Source organism: Meriones unguiculatus, chromosome 17 (genome assembly GCF_030254825.1).
Source record: "Meriones unguiculatus strain TT.TT164.6M chromosome 17, Bangor_MerUng_6.1, whole genome shotgun sequence".
NCBI lineage: Eukaryota > Metazoa > Chordata > Mammalia > Rodentia > Muridae > Meriones > Meriones unguiculatus.
In genome coordinates this window covers 95,773,328-95,790,413 of record NC_083364.1, presented here as the reverse complement: position 1 = coordinate 95,790,413, position 17,086 = coordinate 95,773,328, and the positions used below count along the sequence as shown (strand labels likewise).

General features: G+C 48.7%; 1 protein-coding gene across 8 annotated transcripts in view; it reads left to right on the top strand.

Moving 5' to 3' along the window:
* The first annotated feature begins 8,360 nt into the window (after positions 1–8,360).
* The window catches only part of Cldn14 (claudin 14), a 77,587-nt gene continuing 68,861 nt past the window's right edge, over positions 8,361–17,086 (top strand). For 7 of the 8 annotated variants that reach the window (XM_021661745.2, XM_060370767.1, XM_060370771.1 and 4 more), the window contains exon 1: positions 8,361–8,676. The gene's annotated coding sequence lies outside the window, so the exon portion shown is untranslated. Of the gene's footprint in view, positions 8,677–10,341; positions 10,564–17,086 lie in introns of those variants that run through there. The other variant, XR_009587052.1, reaches the window with a different exon arrangement.

Sequence of the window (17,086 nt, the reverse complement as noted above, 5' to 3'; positions counted from 1 at the left end):
AGAAGACTATTTCCCATCTTCAGTCCCATTGCTCAAAATCCAAATTTCTAGGAGACAGATGAACTGGTGTGGGCCCATCTTCCTCCCACTCACAGCCCTGTGCTCAGCAGCCAAGGCCACAGGCAAAGGTAGAGGAGATGCAATCCAAGGACCATTGGCAGAGGAGGAGGACAGAGAATCCCGGACATCACTACAGCCATGTTTCCACCAAGTCTAAAATGGCCCCGGGGTAAAAAGGGGCAAAGAGAAACCAGGCCAGCCTTAGGTCACCAGCAGGGTAGCCAGGAAGGATGAGGGACGATCGGCATTGGATGGGTGTGTCTGATGGTGTCTCTTCACCCTAGGGTCTGATGACATTGTTTGTGGCTGTCACTTAGTGCAACAAGCCACCTTACCTGAAAACTAACATATGAGCGCAAGAATCATTGCCGGGCAGGTGATGGCCCCACAAGCAAGCCAAGTGCTAGAACTTCACACTTTTTCCTCAGTCAGCATAGCCAGGATGCAGTAGAGCTGGAACCCCAGCCCCGACTGAGGTCCTGTGTTGCCCACATGTCATCGCTGAAACATGCCAAGCTGGTGGCTTCTCACTTTCCATTGTGTTACTAACGTGACACACAAAATCCATCAGTGAACACAAATGTTTCTGCACAAGGTAACGGCTGAGCAGGCAGTGTGTTATAGCCACCTGCAGGGGGCACCACTCCCCACCAGGACACTGCGGAGTGGTGAGGGTGGTCCAGACTGGAGTCTTAACAGGGCAGAGGGGCACTGTCTAGCCCATGGCCAAGTATCCCAACTGGGGCGGAAATGGTGCCAAGTTCTAGGAGATGCAACAAATCCCTTCCCCTCTACTCTCCTCCCCTTCCCTCTCCTGCCTTCCTCTTCCCTGCTCTCCCCTCCCCTCCTCTGCTGTCTCTCCTCCTTCCTCCCCTCTTTCCCCTCCCCTCCCCTCCATGTGCTGCTGCTCTGCCACCATGTGGACTGGCACACCTGAAACAGCACCAACACGAGCCTTTTCTCCTGAAGTTCATCCTGTCGCCTGGCCACTTCTGTAAAAGTAACAACTGGATCACAGTCGGGCAACATAGCCCATGATGATCATGTCTTTGCACCTCTGCCCAGTTCCACGCCCAGGGGCAGGTTGGCAGCTTGAAATCTGACGAAGTGGAAAGATTTACACCACAGAAATCGGCAGACACCAAAACATGGCCCAGCATCCTGGTGCCCCGGTGTGTGGTGCTGGATTAATTTGAGAGAACACTCATGGACTTGTGTTTAAACACTGATCTGGAGGTCGGGCCTCTGTTTTCTGTTTGTGCCACCAGTATCTTCCCAGGGCTTCTACTTTAAAGAACAGCCTGTTTGCTTGGCACTCCCCCAGTTGAAGAAGCGGCTATGTTTGTGCAGGAATCTTTAAGATAAACAGTGCTGGGGGAATCTCGTGTGTGTGTGTGTGTGTGTGTGTGTGTGTGTGTGTGTGTGTGTGTGTCTGCTTCCCTCATCCTCCTGTTATTCCTAATGATCTGCGTCTTCCCGCAGGTGCAGGTAGGCTGGCTGCACCTGACTGCAAACCGGTGATGGCAGGAGGCTGCTGTACCGGAACAGACTCCACGGCAAGGAACAGATGATGCCACAAGGCTCTCACTTCTGCTCCTGCTACCCGGCCTTGCTCCTTTTCGGCCTTATTTGGAACGTGGACCAGTTATCTCCAGTAACCAATTCCTTTGTTGGCATTTTCTAGAAAGTCCAAGCCTGCCTAGGGACAGCACTCTCCCTGTCAGTTTCCAGGGGTATTTCTGGCAGATGAAGTAAGAAAGGTGTAGAAAAAGGGTTAATATTTAATATTGGTGTTTACACAAACTTGAGACAGGAGATACTTAGAATATACAGCACAAAGCTATGTCCAGATTGGAGCCAGATAGAGGGGTAATCAGCATTTGAGTGAACAAGGCTAAACTGTACACAGTCCACAAGAACATTATGCCAGCAGCGGCACACACAAACCCGGTGTTCAAGCCTGCTCAGAGGTCACCCCAGGTGTTGGTCGCGTCTTCTGGGAGTCAGCAAACGTCATGTTTTTCTCTGTGTGACTCCTAATCTCATGGGAAGCTAGAAAGCCAGGGGAACCCCTGAGATTGCCTGTAATTGCTACAGTCCAGGTCAGGGGTTGTGGTTTCTAGCTTGAATATTATATGGATGCAACACCTGCCAATTAAAAAAAAAAAACAAAACTATGGCCTATGGATGAGGCAGGAAATAGGTGGGACATCCAGCAGGCAGGAGGGATTCTGGGATAGAGCCAAGTGTAGGAGATTCAGCAGGCAAGGTATAAGGAAGATGGATGCATGGTGCCTGAGCACAGGCAGCAGAATATAGATCAGAATAAATAAGCTAGTCTGAGAAGAGCCTAGCTATACAGCATAGATATTTGTGAAATAATAATTGAGCCTCTTGAGTCATTATTCTGGGAGCTTGGGTATGGGAGGGGAAAATGAAACCTCCTCCTACAACATAATGGCGCCCAACATGGGGCATAGAATCAAAACTCAGCTGAGGAAAGTCCAGGTAGAGGCACAAAACCTCCCCAGGAACAAAAAGCTTCTAGCTCTGTCTCTTTAAGAGAAGCCACCTGGTCTCTTTAAAAGAAAGTGAAAGTAGACAGGGCACTTCAGGCAGGCCCTGAAGGCAAAAGGCTTTCCAGAACAGCAGCTGCTGGAGCCAAGGAAAAGCATCTGGGAAGACGGTTTTCTAGCCAAAGAGCCAGAAACCGCAGAGAGGCAGAGCAAATGCAGCTTTTTAAAAAGAAGCCCCCTGCTTATAAAAAGCTGCCACTGGAGAGAACCAGCCTGTGAACAGCTCTGATGGCGGCCAGAGCCGAGCAGCAGTGTCAGACACTCAGGGAGGACTGCAGTTTTCCGGGCTCTGCAGCCTTGGCGAGTGGATGGATAGCACTGAGAAGTCACAACAAGGCGGGACACCCCTTCCAGTCATGGCAGGAGGCTAGCCCTTTAAGGCTTGACCTTCGCAGTACAGAGGGAAGGGGTGTGGCCAAGAAAAGCGCAGGTGGGGTCGAGGGAGGAGCTGGAAGCAAACATTAAAAGACAAAAAGAATCCAAACTCAGTCAACCAAGTTAAAAAAGAAGTGTAAACCTGTGTTTTAATGCTAGAAAGGGAAAGAGGCTGTTTGTGAAACACCATAGTAAATACAAATGGTTTGAATTTGATAAAATAAAATTCTTAAAGATAGAATAAAATAGGGAGAAATAAGCCAAGTAAAGATGGGGAAAAGGTCAAATAAAGTTAAATACAGAGTCAGATATTAAATTAAAGGGTGGTAGAGGAGAGATAAATAAATGCACAAAGAAAGTAAATCTACAAAGAAAGGAGACAGAAAAATGGGCAAAAATGTTTTAAGGGTACATAGATGCTAAAAAAATATATAATTAAAAAACAAACCAAACAGACAGTAAAAAAAAAAATAGAGTTTAAATAGTAAAAATAAAATAAATCTCCATAGAGAGACTTAGAGAGATTATAAACAAATAAATAAATATTTTCCATGTTTAAAGAAAACCAAAAAGCCCTGTTAAGGAGGACATTTGGACCCCATTCAGGTTTGCTTTGACTGTCAACATACAAATAATAATAGCACATTCAGTAAAAAGCCTAGCTCTCTCTCTCTCTCTCTCTCTCTCTCTCTCTCTCTCTGTATATATATATATATATAATTTTTTAAAAGAAAGATCAATCTAAAACAGACTTGGAGAAGGAGGAGACTGAGAAATAGATTGCTGGATTGGAGATCATGATACAGAGACTAGGAAAAATAGTTCCAGATGAGAAAAGTCCACAGGGCCTTGAGGAATTACAGTGGAAACTCAGAGATATAATATATTGAATTTTCTTAAAAATCCAGAATTTACTTACTGATACATCTTCAGAGTCCCAATGGCTTTTGCCTTGAGTTCTGGAAAGGATGGCTGTGGGGTCGCACGGTTGTTAGGGGTGACTGTCTTGGAGGGGGCTTTGCAGACGGGGGCTGACGGTGTTGCATGGTAGCCTTTGGAACACTACAGGCATGGCGACACGGAAATGTTACAGACGTGATTTCTAATCCCACAGGACAAGCAACTGTGAAGAGATCTGACAGAAACGTCAAAGAGATGCGCACAGAGCAGAGAGAGAAGGAATGTCCCAGGGATACACCAGACGGTGCTTCCCTGACTTTGAATTTTCTGAGAGCCAGTGAGACAAGTTATGTGGGGGAGATTTTACACTTGTTTCAGCAGGAGAAGAACTTTCCTCAAAGAGGAGGAGGTCCCGTGGGTACCAGCCCACCCTGGTCAAGTCGCAGCAGAGCTAGGCGCCTCCTCTCCCACCGTGGCCACACAGGGTAGCCCAGCTAGGGGAAAGGAGTCAGAGACAGCCCCTGCTCCAAGCGTCGGGGGACCCCACGCTACACCACTGCTGCAGCTGTGGAGGGCCGAGGACCAGTCCACGCAGGCTCTTCAGTTGGTGGTTCAGTCTCTGTGAGCCCCCATGGGCCCAGTTAGTTTCCTCTGTAGGCCTTCTTGTGGAGTCCTTGACCCCTCCAGCTCTCTCAATCCTTCCCCCTGACTCTTTCTCAAGACTCCCCGAGCTCTGCCTGTTGTTGGGCTGCAGGTGTCTGCATCTGTTTCCATCAGCTGCTAGGAGAAGCCTCTCAGAGGACAGTTACGCTGGGCTCCTGTCCACGAGCATAACACAGTGTCATTCATAATGACTGGTGTTCTGAAATGGGGAGTAAAGCTTGGTCGCAGACAGGAGACCCCGGACAGCTGCCATGTGAACCAAGGCACCCCAAGCTCTGCTGGCAAGCAGCAGGATAGAGGAGTAGAAGTCCCAGCAGGAGGAAAAGGGGGCCTAAGACAGAAGATGACGACGCGAAATTGAGGTTCTCTTCAGGCTATCTCTGAGCCGGAGGAGGACAGAGGAGTAACTTGTCTGTCAGTGACCGCCTCTGAAGCTGTGTATTTCTCACACTGTCCAGGCCCAGCCACACCACCCATCAGAAAGTGTTTTCCATAAAAGGCCCCAAGTCCACTGGTCGCTGTGACTGTGAGCCTGCCCCCCCACAAAGGTCGCTCAGGAACCAAGGTGCAAGTGGGGTTTGCACCCTCCCTCCCTCAGCTGGGTCTCTCCAGGTCTAACCTCCAGCAGGAGGGCACATTGGCTGAGATTCTGTCATTTCAACTACCCAATCACTGCAGGAGAGCCAAGCTGGGCCATGGGCACCCAAGGCTTTGTGATGCTTCGCCAGCCGTCGGAGGATGGCCTGGCATCTTTCCGGGCACTCCTGCAGAGCCCACAGCCCACACGAGGTTCCAGACGGCTGCTCAGCTGTCTTTGCGAGCACTGTGGCTGACTGAGGGCTGGAGACCCAATAGCAGGTCTTGTTGCCTTGGGACCATGTTTAAATTTCGGCAGAACGGAATGTCCTATCTCTAGAGACATCTGTTGCTGGAGATTTACAGTCCCTTGCTGGCAGATGGTCTGCTGTAGGTAGATCAGGTCAAAGTATGTCCGAGGCAAAATGTCGGGTTGGCAATAGTAGAAATGTGACCATACACACTGAGTGCTCATGGAATGCAGCACGAGCGGGGGAGGGGAGCAGAAACTGAGGCCCACATCCGAATGTGGGTTCCTGTAATTTCTGACCATCCCCCACAGCCTGGTTTTCACTTCGCTCTCCTGCTGCCTCTAGGGCTTCAGGGACAGCTTTCCCCATCTGTTCTCCATCCTGCCTCCGGGCCCCTGATATGGAGCTTTTCTCCCAACAGGTCTCATTCTGCCACGGCCATTCTGAAGCACAGCGTGGCTCCTTCAGAGTAAAAGGAAAAAAATGCATTTAAAAAGTGATCCTGGTTGAAGATTTCCCACTCTTCAGTGTGGCTGCTCAAATAGCCCATCTCAGCTGTTGTTGCTCTCCTGATCTCCATTTCTCCTTTCTGAGATCTACAGCGTGCATACACGCCTGCCCCTTCTTCAAGCTAGCTAGGACGGGTGTCCTCATTCATCGCTCTCCCTGGCATCCATCTCACACGGGAGGGCCTACTCACCCTCCTCCTTTCTCTTCTTCTTCCTCTTCCTCTTGTTATTTTTGTTTCTGAAACACACAGAGATCTGTCAGCCCCTCCCTCCTGTGTACTGAGGTTAAAAGTGTGTGTCATCATGCCTGCCCTCCTTCCTTCCTTCCTTCCTTCCTTCCTTCCTTCCTTCCTTCCTTCCTTTCTTCCTTCCTTCCTTCCTTTCTTCCCTCTCTCCCTCCTTCCCTCCCTCCTTCCTTCCTTCCTTCCTTCCTTGTAAAATTTATTTATTTTATGTGTATGAGTGCTCTACCTGTGTGTACACTTGCAAGCCAGAAGAGGGCATCAGCTCACATTATAGACAGTTGTGAGCCACCCTGTGGTTGCTGGGATTGAACTCAGGTCCTCTGGAAGAGCAGCCAGTGCTCTTAACCACTGAGCCATTTCCCCAGTCCCTCCTTTTATTTTTCTAGTCAAAATGTTACACCTTCCCAGAAGACAGCAATGTTAGGCACCTGCCAGACACCTAACGTGGGCCTTCTTGTCTTTTTAGCTGGTTTGCTGAGAGTGGCCTCATGCACATGCTTCCCAGAGTGTGTTGGGAGGAACAAGAGTTCCAAGGAATGGTCTACCATGTGAGACTCAGTAAACAGACCCCGAGTTATCTCTTAACACACCATCTCTCAACACAGGCAGGCACAGGAGCAGTTCACTGGGGTCACACAGGAAGCATGCCTGGGTGACAGTCCATTCTGTGTGTCAACTTGGTTGGGGCATGGTCCAGATATGAGAGCAAATGTTATTCTGGATGTTTGTGTGAGAATACCTTTGGCTGAAACCATGACCAAAAGCAACTGAGGCAAGGCCGAGCTTAGTCTCTCTGTACTTCCAGGTGACAGTCTTCCACTGAGGGGAATCAGGACAGGAACTCCAGCAGGGCAGGAACCTGGAGGCAGGAGCTGACACAGGCCATGGAGGGGGCTGCTTACTGGCTTGCTCCCCATGACTAGCTCAATGTCTTTCTTATAGAACCCAGGACCACCAGCCCAGGGATGGCTCCACACAATGGCTGGGCCCTACCCCATCAACCACTAATTAAGAAAACACCTTGCAGCCTGATCTTAGGGAGACATCTTCACAGTTGAGGCTCCCTCTTCTCAGATGACTCTAGCCTGAGTTGAGTTGGCATAGAAACTAGCCAGGACAGTTACATCTTTACAGATGGAAGGCAGAGGGATTGTATTCATGATGTAGGTGACCTAAATGGAAAGAAAGACCCTGCCCCAAGAAGCACTCTGTTGAGCAGCTGGTCTTTGAACTTGAACCCCACTGTTGACTCTCCAAGAGACTTTAATTCACATATGTGCACACTTGTGAACTAGCCTGTGCACTTGTGTGTCATCTGTGGAGGTCAAGACCAAATGTCCCCCTCAGCTCCTCTCCACTTTACTCACTGAGCTGTCTCTCCAGCCCCTGATACATCAGCATTGCTAAACTCACTTTAAAGATCAAAACAGACACAGAGCACATGAGGAACCTCCCAAGGCCACGCAGGTGAGGAGGAGGAGAGCTGGGACCCAGTGAGCCCTTGTGGCTGCAGCTGCTTGGCTTCCTGGTCGGCCATGCACTTCCTGGTGCTCAGTGCAGAGGCTCCCATGGAGGTGTCTTGTGTACATTATACGATAAGCTTGGACAGTCCAGAAGAGCAACAGCCAGTATGCCCGGCCTTCAGCCACCGTGGAATAATGTGAGCCTTGCCTTCTGCGGGACAAGACTCTTCTAGACCCAGGCTTCAGTGGAACAGCAGGGGTGAGCAAGCTGCAAAGCAGCTCGGGCAGGGAGCAGGTGAAGGGAGGATGGTTCCTGCCACTTTTCCCTGGTAAGGAAGGTATTTACAGGTAAATTTTAACTTTGCAGTCTCTCTGTCTTTTCCTCACAGCGGTTCTGTGTGGCTGTTTTCCTGAGATTTGTGTGCATTTTTTCTTGCTGCCTGAGCAGAGCTGGCTCTCTGGCTGCTTCTTGGCTTGTCTTTCTTCAATCTGACCATCAATGCTGCCCTTCCGCCATATGTATTTCTTCCCTGACCCTCTTTGCCTCCTTGGTTTTTCTCTGGATATCTTCCAGTCTCTTACCGCCACTCTCAACTGAGCTTTCTTCTGAATTTGGACACCGAGTGTCACCAGCGGTGACTGGCAACAATGAGGCCTAAGAAAACATGTCATTTGAGCTGCAGGACGTCAGCGAAAGACTCTCAGCATTTGATTGGCCTTTTGTTAAGAGAACAGTGACTCTGTGAGCTGGCCTGAGGGAGACACTGGTCCCTTTTAGAGAGGACAGAGTCAGAATGGCATGTTCTAAAAGGGCAGCGTTGATAGCTGAAACTAGGTGTGCCTCCGGCTGGGACTGCGGGCACCAGCGGAGCATCGGGAAGGAGAGGGCCAAGGGAAGGCCGGTGGATCTGACGGGAAGACAAGTCCAGCTAGGGACGTGGCCGGTGGTGCATACAACCCAGAAGCAAAAGGCGGGGCGCCTGGGCAGCATGCTCGAGAGGAGCTCTGCACGGGCACTTGGATGTGGTGCCGGACCTGGCAGGGGACGTGGCCGCACGGTGAGTGCCAGCTCTGCTGTTGTTTTGGTGTTTGTGTCCCTCTCCATCATGGAGGGTCCAAGTTACAGATCAGGCAGTGAGATGGAGAAATAGGAAAGGAAAGACAGAAGGAAGGAAACAGAGAGAAGCTTCAGGGTCAGGTGAGCAGGTTGAGTCAATGATCAAGTCCTAGAACCCAGAGCAATTTGTGTATCCAGCCCAGCTCAAGGGAACGCCAGAAAAATAGACTTTCTTTATCAAGTTGATGACGAGGGATGGCTTAGCTGTGGTCACTGAGGACACGGAGATGGAGTAATCATTTTGGGTTACGCAGGCTTTGCTTTCCCGTGTGTTACTAGCAAGAGTGGATCCCAAAGGGAATAGAATAGCTGATGGGCTCTTGGGCAGAGAGTCACTGGGGTATGCACCGCATCTCCACTGAGGAGTGGCATCCCGGGGCTCACCTCCCTGGAAAGGGGGTGTTGTCCTTACTGGCACTCCAGCAGCAAGTAAAGCCTAGGACAAGGCCAGAGGATTCTCGTCAGTTGCTAATGATGCCGTATATTCAATCCATCAACCCCTGGGAAGTATGTCTCAGAGCATTTACACCGATGAGCACTTGGGTTCATCATGAGCAAGGTCTTCAGTCCCAGGCCATCTCCACTAAGCAACGCAGCCCCAGCAGCTCACTGCTGGTGGCTTCCTTCTTCTTTGCTGAAAGTGTCCTGAAATTGCGTAAGATCACGGCTGAGAATAGGATTCCCGAGCCACACCATGCGGATTCAAATCCTACAGCCAAGTTGTTTAGCCTTCCTTTGCCTTCGTTCCCTGTCTGTGAAGTGGAGACTCGTCAGTCCTTCCTCACAGAGTTGATGTAGAGATGAAGTCAGGTGGCTCAGACAGGCTGCCTGAGGCAGAAGCTGGCTTTCAGCAAAAGACACACTCGTGTCATCTGTATGATGAGGTCACCACAGCTCGGTACTGCTAAACATGGGGGTCAAGTTAGGGCTGAGAGAAACGAAAGAGTAGACAGGGTCTGCAGCCTCACGGGTGGATGACCGACAACCTGAGGCGTCGTCATTCATGATGCTGAGTTACTCAGCAGTAGGAATTCAATGCCCAGGAATAACATTGCCTAAGAAGATAAGCCACGGACATAGCCCCATTTTCTTCTCTTTCTGCTCAAAATCTGGCTTTCTTAAAATTGCCTCTTAAAAACTATGGGCCATGGGGAAGGGGTGTGAAAGGAGGGAGTGGGGCCTTGGGGACTGGGTCACAGTTTTAAAAGGTTTCACTCTCTGACCTTGGGAGATTCGTGGGAATGAAAGAAAAACGATTTAATCGACACTCCATCAGTTGGTTAGGTGAAGAAGCTGGCTTCTTTGCCCTGGGAAACTCTTCCACCATAGACAGCAGAAAGTGTTCTGCTGTGCTTTTGCTAGTCAGAACAGCTTCTTGGGAAGAGAATTCTAAGAATTTCAAGGGGGTGCCATCCAGGAGGTTGACCAGCGCAGCACACACCACACTCCTGAAATCACCTGCGCGCCTGGGGCAGCCTGGGGTCAAGCATTTCTTAGAGGGAGTGGAGGAAGCCCTGAGTGAGGAACTCCTGAGTGGCGGGTTTGTTGACATGGGCGTGGCCATGTCAGGGATCCCAGAGCCTCAGACCCTTGGCCTTCTCCCCAGGGCGGCAAGGGCAAAGCCTTCTCTTCTGGCCCCTGTGTGGACGTTGAGTGTGCAGTGTGCCTCCCACAGCTTCTCCTCCCCGGATGTTTACTGCCTGAAGGCTGCTCCAGGAGAGAGACTCTTCAGCCTTTCCCCCATCCGTCTGCACACTGTGCACCCCGGATTCTTGTTTATCTGTTCGTGAGAACCCTACCTTTCTGTATAATAAAAACTCTGAACTTGTAGGGGGCTGAGAGTTCAATCCATCCTACCCCAGCTCTCTGTCTGTCTGTCTGTCTGTCTGTGAGTCTGTTTTTTCTTTATTACCTCACCACCTGAGTCAGGTCTAAATCCCTGGAAGCTGTGTGTGGACACAGAAAATGGTACCTGAATGAGGACAAGAGTGCAGACGCTGGCTGTGGGGCATGGTTCAGGTGAGGGACGTAGGACACAGGTCAGGCGAGGGAACGCGCCAGGGACAAGCACGCTTTTACAGGTGAAAGGAGCAAGGGAAAGGGACAAAGAAGACACAAACGTGAAGAAAGAAATGATGAAAAGGAACAAAGGGACAGAAGAAGTGCAGTTTTAAGTCATTGGGTGTGAAACACTCCATTTGCCAGCTGAGAGCCCAGACACCCATCTGCCATTTCTGTGTCTGTGTGTCTTTTTCTTCATTTCCTCACTGCCCCAGTCACATCTGTCCTTGAGAGCCATGCAAAGATATAGGAATTTCTTCCCTTAAAAAGTTTTCATTTCTTAATAAAGCTTTTGTTTGGAAATAATTATTATAAATGAGATACTCAGTCGACAGGCACACAGGTCAACAAGCTCAGAACTACACACACTTTGGTAACTGCCACGAGAACAAAGTACAGCTCCATTGTACCAGGAAGCTCCCTCAGCCCCTCCAGCCCACAGTCTCTCCTCAGCCCTTTCCGGTTTCTACCTTCCCTTTGTCTTTGTTTAGATTTGCTTTAAGAGGGCTAGATTACCTATCTGCAATGGCTAGGTTGGAGTTCTCTTGCTACGTTGTATTTCTACTTACGTTTGCTGTGCTGCAGGTGTCTGCACGTCCCATTGCTCCTCACTGCAGAAAAGCGTTTCACTGTGATCATTGAGTTTCCAGTTTTAGCACAAAGACTCCGGCTTCTCCATGAATGACTTGGATACTTTTGTACAAACTCCAGCTGGCACCCGTGCCAGTCTATTGTTAAGCTTTATTTGGTCCAGTTGATTTGACTCTTGTACCATTACATTGTGAGTTTGTGTTTCTTTTTCAAAATCATTTTAGATATTTGTGGTTGTTTGAATGAGATGCCCCCCCATAGACTCTGGTATTTGAATACTTGGTGCCCAGATGGTAGTGCCCTCTGGGGAGAAAGTGGGCCACTCTAGCTGGCTTTGAGAGTTTAAGACACTGGTTCTCAACCTTCCTAATGCTGTGACCCTTTACTACAGTTCCACTTGCTGGGGTGACCCCAACCATAAAATTGTTTTTGTTGCTACTTCATAACTGTAATTCTGCTACTGTTATAGATCATAATGTACATAAATACCTGATGTTCAGGATATCTGATATGCGATCTTGTGAAAGGGTCATATTCGACTCGCAAAGGGTCTCAACCCAGAGGCTTAGAACCACCAGCTTAAATCCTCTACCTCCGGTTTGCGCTCTCTCTTCATGTTTATAGCTGAGCTCTCAGCTTCCAGCTCTGACTGCCGTCCCTGCTGCCTGTGTCACACCACCAAGGCCTAATGGACTCTCATCCCTCTGGAACCATAAGCCAAAATAAACTCTCCTACAATTTGTTTTTGTTCCTGGCCTTTTATCACAGTAACAGAAAAGTAACAACTGCAATATTTTTAATCCTCTGTGCTTCTAGGTACATGTTAGAGTCAGCTTATTAATTTCTCTTGAAGACATCTGCTGGGGTTTTTATACACTAAGATAAGTACCAGAAAGCATTGTGTCTTCTGATCAATGGACATAGTATATTTCTCCATTTCTGTAGGCCTCATTGATTTTTCTCAGATATACTTCAGATTTTTTATAGAGAGATTATTCTAGTGTCCTTTCTGTTGCTGTGATCAAAGGATGTCTTTGGTTTACACTTGGCAGGTCACCGTCCATTGCTAAGGGAAGTCAGGCAGGAACCAGAAGCAGACACCACGGAGGAATGACACTTCCTGTCTTGCTCTCTGGCTTGCTTCCTCACAGTCTCGTGCTCAGCTAGCTTTCTTATGCAGCCCAGGACCCTGTGTGTAGGAATGGTGCTGCCCACAGTAGCCTGGGCCTATTGAAGCAATAATCAAGATACAATTCTACAGACATAGTCCAATCTGATCTGGGCAACTCCTCAATGAAGGTTTTCTCTCAGGTGACGCTGGGCTGTGTCAGGTTGACAATTAAAGCTAACTAGACAGAGTCTCTCATATGTATTTAATTAAATGTATTCCTAATTATTTAAAGTTTGTAATGTTATTGTAAAATAGAATTTTTTTTTAACTGGGCGTGGTGGCACATACCTTTAATCTCAGCACTCAGCCAGCCTGGCATAGAGAGTGAGTTCTAGGACAGCCATGACTACACAGAGAAACCCTGTCTTAACAAACCAAAAAATAAAAGTTAAATAAATAAATCCCTCTAAATATTCGTTACAAGCACCTAAGATAAAATTTGTAGTGGTTTGATGAGGAATGTCCCCCACAGCTGTGAGTATTTAAAAGCTGGTCCTAGCTGGTGAGGTTTGGGGAATGCTGGGGAGTGGAGGCTTGGGGAAGGAAGTGAGTCACTGGGGACGGGCTTTCAGTGTTTATAGTCTCCCCACATCCTGTTCACTCTCTGCGGTAAGCCTGTGGACGTGAGCTCCCAGCCTCCTGCTGCTATGCCTGTCACCGCCAAGCCTTCCCGCCATGATGGACTCTTACGCCTCTGAGCCATAACCCCAAATAAACTTTCCTTCTGTAAGCCTTTGGTCATGGTGCTTTGTAACAGAAAAGTAACTAATGCACAACTAATTGTTATATTTTGACCTTCTATAGTATGACCTTGCTAAATTCATCTAATTCTAAAATATATTTGCAGATCTGTAGGATTTTCCTGGTACACATGAATAATTTAAGATAAATTAACAAACCAAACAACAGTTCTAATTTGGACGGTACCAACATCTTTTCTTTTAAAGGTTTAATTCTGCGATGGTTTCAATGGTGTAAATTACAGAGAAGAAAAGGCTCGTGACACGAGTCATTCACCTCAGTTGGGAGTTCTCAGAAGCACAGGCTCAGGCACTTGTAGATGTCGTGTTGCTATTCTTGACATTAGACTTGCACGGCTCACCAAACTTTCTCTTTATATCCCCATGGCATTTCAAACTGTGGGACCTGGAATCTTTGCTTCTTCTCAAGCTACCACAGCCTAACGCCACACAGATAGAGTAGACGCTGTCTTGATAGCCTCTAGTTGTAATTTGGCAAGTGCCACCCTCCTTTGGCCATGGCAAAGGGAGGGGACAAGACTAGACAGTAACAGCTCTGGGGCCACCTGCTGCCCCAAGCTTCAGTCTGTTTAGCTCATCCAAGGAAAGAAAAGTGAAGGCAGGAGCCTCCTTGGACCTCTTTTACAGGCGAGGAAACAGAGGCTTAGAATAATAATTTGCCAAACCAGCTAGTGGTACAGTCAGAATTCCAGACTCCAGAGCCCACAATCTTGATCACAGTTTTTTAAAACACTTGTTTTTCATTTGTTTGTTTGTTTTAAACTGAATGCAGAGCTGGAGAGATGGCTCAGTAGTTAATAGCAGTGGCTGCCCTTCCAGAGGGCCTGGGTTCAATTCCCAGCACCCACATGCTGGTTCACAACCATCTGTAACTCCATTTCCAGGGGATCCAATGCCCTCCTCCGGCCTCCATGGACAATGGGCACACAAGTAGTATAAAGATGTACACTCAGGCAAAACACCCATATACATAAAACAAGATACAAACAAACAAACACAATACCACGTTTAATTTCCTATATTCACTGGGCCTATGGAGAGAGGAATGTCGCCAGGCTTGAGGACTCTTAGCCTAATAGGCAAGAATATTGACATCATTTATTACCACATGACAGGTTGTCTGTGGTGATGAGTCTCTTGGCTTACATGGCTAAGTATGATGGACAGTGAGAAAATCAAGCCCTCTTCTTCCAGCTCTGCTTCTGCAAGGGTTCCTGAGGACCATGAAGCTTGGTGGTTAGAGCATTCTATAGGGCAGGTTACCTACGATGAGATGCACAGTGGCCATGCTACCCTGAACCGGGAAATGGAAACAGGAAGTTCATGGGTTTTAGGCCAGCCTTGGCTATATACAACTTCAAGGACAACCTGGACTACATAGTGAGATTCTTTCAAGGCAAACAGAACAGAGGGAGGAGGAAGAAGAAAAGGAGGAGGAGAGAGGGTTCTAATGCACTGTGGGGGGTCTCTGTATCGGTGGAGGAACGCATACAGTTCCACGGCTACCACCCACACAAGCCCCTGCATAGAGTCGGGTTACAACAGGCCTGTGATTGCCCACAGACCCCAAACTGCACTGAACCAAGCCAGCTCCAGGCAGTGAGGTCTACAATAACAAGCCCAGGCTATATCGGCCCCAGACAGACAAGAGGCTTTCTTATCTGCACCAGTTACAGAACCCTAAGAGTGTGGTGCAGAGTAAAGCCTGCTGTGCTTTGGAGGCAACTGAGGCTGCTGGTCTCATTTTAGGGAGAGCAGACCCCACTGGGATGGTGCCACGGGATGTTGGCTTTTCCCAGGGAAAGCCGTCGCTGGGGCTTCTTCATGTTCAGTTCTCTGCATGTTGACCTTTATCCTGCATACCTTAGCCACATAGGCGTGAGGAGCGTTCTTCATGATCCTGGTGACAGTCCAAGAAAGCGTCACTCCCAGGATGAGCACTCTTCTGGAATCTCCAGTCTGGAGAGTGGAATCTGGCAGGGCCTGCCTCCATCAATCATGGCAGCTGGAGGTGACGGTGCACTCTTCTGTTCCAAAGGGCGTGGCTTTCCAAGAGCTCCCATCTCCTCTGCTGTGGGCGGGTCTGAAGTTCACTCCCCACTGCTCCCTCCTCAGCCTCCTGGAAACCGTCCAAGCAAGACAGATCCTGCATCCTGGGGTGTCACCTGAGGGAGAGTCAGAAGGAATACGTGAGGGGAAGGCTCAGCATCCACCAACACCCTTGGCCATGTTTTGGACAGAAAGAACAGTACAGAATTGACTGGTAGCAACATTGGCACCATCACACAGGCTCTGTGTTGTAAGGCATGCACGGTGGTGGGAGGGCTGTGTGTTAACACATGTTAGCCATGGCGCCCTCCTTACTTCTAGCCACGTATGACAGATGCTCTCTAGCACAGTACAGGCACAGTGTGAGGAGGCTTGTCTACGCTGACTTCTACTCACCAGCCCCCATCTGAACCATTTCTAAGCTGCACAAATAACGCTGCTTCAAAGAAAAAAAATCTTAAAGATGTGGCTTTCCACATGGAACCTTCTGGAGGTTGGTGGTGGGAGGCGAGGGACTGAAAGGCCTACTTCTCCCTCAGAAGCTTTTGCTTTATTTTTCTCCACGTGTTTATTCATTTCTTCCAGGCTTCCCATTTCATTTTATATTGTAGAAAGACCCATAGGAAATAATGAGAGACGAACATGCACGCACTGGATGTCCGGATGTAAGAACTGCTCATATTTTTCTGTTAGTCTATGTGGTTTTGTTATTGTAGAGCTGAAGGAATGGCTCAGTAGGTAAAGCATTTGCCCTGAATGTACGAGGACCTGAGTTCAGTTCCCCAGTACCGTAAAACCCAGGAGTAGCAACTCCAATCTGTAACCCCAGTGCTGGACACGCAAGGGAGGGAGGGTCACTGGGGCTAACTGCTTTACCAGTCTAAGGCAGAGAGGCCCCTGTCTTGGTGGGAGGAGCCATCTCAAAAGATCAGGTAGCGAATGACGGAGAAGGACACCTGATGTTGGCCTTGCCCTCCATACACGTGAATGCACGTCAGCACACACATTTGAACATACAAAGTAAATGATAGACACTGCTGTGGCCACATAGGAAACCATCACTATGTACTTCAGGAAGCCTCAAAAAACCACAAGAATGTTTGTTCCTTCCTAGGCACATATCTCCTCTGCTGTGATTACTAGCATCCATTGTCCAGTTTCTTCCTTTTCCCTGGGGGTCAGATCTTCTCTTCCTCTTTTTAAATTAGTGTACATTAATTGTACAACATAATTGTTTCACCATGGCATTTTCACATTGGTGTGTAACCCCCTCCCTTGGGCCCTTCCCCACGGGTCCCCTTCCTCTTTCCAAACAGCCATCCTGAAAGTTAGATGTTGAGTACTAATTAAGCCTGCCTGGAAAGGCAAGTCATAGTGAGGTAAAGATTAAGGTGTGGGTCTGGGAGCGGGGGTGGGAATCTGTTAAAAGGGAGGCAGGATCTTGGCTCTATGTGTCTGGCTTCCCATCAACTCTCCCTGAATGCCTGTGACCTCTGCCAAGGATTCCTGACCAAGCCAATCCTTTCACTCAGGGTTACAAACGATGGCTGACTCACTGTATCGTTTATGTGTGTCACTGTTTCACCTGGTGCTTAGGGTTTCTGATGGCTCCAGGTCAGAGGATATGGCCCGTCATTGTGGGAGCAAGGAGCCAAGAGCACAAACCAGCCAGTTCCTGCCTCCCAAGGCGGCACTGGTCAGCGCCATTCATAGGCAGC